Source organism: Pteropus vampyrus, unplaced genomic scaffold (genome assembly GCF_000151845.1).
Source record: "Pteropus vampyrus isolate Shadow unplaced genomic scaffold, Pvam_2.0 Scaffold124, whole genome shotgun sequence".
Classification (NCBI taxonomy): domain Eukaryota; kingdom Metazoa; phylum Chordata; class Mammalia; order Chiroptera; family Pteropodidae; genus Pteropus; species Pteropus vampyrus.
Genome location: NW_011888905.1, coordinates 1,437,330 through 1,439,955, shown reverse-complemented (window position 1 = coordinate 1,439,955; position 2,626 = coordinate 1,437,330).

The window sequence follows — 2,626 nt, the reverse complement described above, 5'->3', positions numbered from 1 at the left end:
AGTTCACCTGCCTGAGGCCACACAGTTAGGAGGTGACCGGGATCCCAAGGGCTCTGGCTGCAAACCCTGGCTCCTGCGACATCGCACTCCCCCGCCGAACAGAGTGATGACGAAATATAAGTTTACACTCCCGGGGCAAAAGAATTGCGCGTCTGAGTGAGGGAGAGACTGTCTGGGACTATGGGCAAGGCAGACCACGGGAGGGGAGCCTCCGAGGCCTGCACTTCCCGAGCCGGCCACCGGGAGGCGCCAGAGCCCCGCCACCGCCGCGAGGTGTCCGCGCTGCCGGAGCTCAGCTGAGCCTGCTGCTTGGTGGCTGTGGATTACGGGGCGTGGGGACACCGGGCCAGGGGTGGGGGCACTGGGGCTGGCGGGAGGGCCGTTCCTGAGGAGGGCCGAGGGGGTAAGGAAACCCGCAAAAACCGCTGCAAGCGGTCATGCGGCGGAGCTGGTGCATCCGCACACGTGGTCGCCTCACATGACACTCAGGACACAAGCTGGCACTCAGCAGGCCACATGTGATTATTTTTCTTAAAAGTTTTTTATGTTGTTGTTGATAGAATATAACACGTACTGTGTAGTAAAACTGGGGGGAAAATGTCATCCCTTTTCAATAGCCCAGAGGCGACCCGTGATGAATTGATTTCCTTCCAGACGCTTTTCCTGAGCGTACACACAGGACACCCGAGGCTTAGGTGTCGATGCCGCTTTTCACAGTCACAGGCACCAGCATTTCCCTCTGTTATTTCAAAGTTCAAAAGTTCATTCTTTAAAATAACTGGCTCTTCTTCTGTCTGTCTCACGGAACGCTTTGTTATTACGGAGAGCGTCGGAAAGGAGCACGAAAAAGAATTGTCATCGGCGCAGCGGTGACCGCCGTGACGTGGTGGCCGGCGGCTTCGAGCGTTTATTTTCCGTTTTCAAATATATGCCTACATTTACAATTTTCTGCCGGCTGGTACAAACGACACTTCCTGAAATGTACATCTGTGCACATCTCTGGGAATTTCTGTGACATAAATTCCAAGAAGGGGCCAGGCTGAGTCAAAGGGATACAGGGAATAAAGTCCATTAATAACATCGCCAAGCGTCCTCGGAGAAAGCCACTCCCGTCACCCTCTCTGCGGCACGGCTCACACACACTCACACACACACACACACACACACACACACACTCACACGCCTCCCAATGCCACAAGCTTCTCTTCTCGGAGTTGATCTTCACCAACTTGATAGAACAGTGATTTTTCATGATCGTTTCAAGTGGCATTTCTTTGGAGAGAAGTTGAAAAACTTTTTTCCATCAATGTGTATTGATTATTTGCATTTCTTCAGGTGCGAATGTTTCTGTCTCCTTTGCTCACTTTCTATGGGCAAGATTATCTTGTTCACGTTGGTTCTCAAGATCACACGTCTTATAAAGGACGTTTGTTATACAAATGTACTTTTTCCGTGGCCAAGTGTTTATACAACACTTCGCTTAACCCTCCCGCTCTGGACATTTCACTAAGTCTCAGTTTTATATTATAAATAATGCCACAGTGAATGTCTTTTTTTTTTTTTTCTTTTTTAGCAGCTTTATTGAGAGAGAATTCACACACCGGAAGACTCACCCACTTAAAGAACACAGTTTGGTGGTTTCCAGTAAATTTAGAGTTGTGAATGACTTTTCTTTATATATTTCAGGTCATGTCTGAAGATGGAACCCCGACGGTTCCCCTGCTAACTGGTCTTACTTCAAATTCATGGCCACCCCACCCCCACCCCCGGTGCTACCTCTCCCGCGCTCCTGTCCCCAGCCTATGTCCCCTCTCTCCAGGGGACTATTTCACATATTTTCCTCTCTCTCCAAACTTCCCCTCCTCACCCAGCTGCTGACCCACCTCCTCCTTCATCCCAAAGATGCAGCTCTGGTCCTTCTCAGCCTATGCTGCTGACTCTTCCTCCTTTCCCTGACCCCTACAGATGGCGTGTCCCTGGGCTCAACTCTTCTCTGTCTTCACTTCGTCCTGAGAGGCTCCGTCCAGGCTCATGGCTTTAAGCACTGTCCACGTGCTGGTGACTCCCGGGCTTATGATTCAGCCCATTCCTTTGCCCTTAACTCTAGAACGAATGCCACTCATTTGGTGGCCTCATGGCATCTCAGAGTTAACTTGTCCAGAACTGATATCCTGAGTCTACCCACCCCCAAGTCTGCTCTGCCCAGACTGTCCCCCGTCTCCGCTGCTGACCAGCCTTCTTTCCTCTTATGCCACATGTTCATCCCGTCAGCAAATCCTGTCAGCTGCATCTTTAAACTACGTCTGGAATCCAGTGCACCGTGACTGCCACCGCCCGTCTGGACTGTGGCATCAGTTCCTGACCGGTCTCCCGTGGCAGCAGGGGGGCCTTCAGCAGCGTGGTCCTCCTCTGCTCCAGACCCTCCAGAGCCTTCCCGCAGCCTCGGCGCAGAAGCCCAGGTCCCTGCGATGGCTCGTGACGCCGGACACGACGGGCCCCGCCTCGTCTCTCACTGCCCCTGCTCCTGCTCACTCAAGCTCGAGGGACAGCCCAGGGGCCCACGCACACGCAGCACACGCAGCACACGCAGCACACGCAGCACACGGAGCACACGCAGAACACGCAG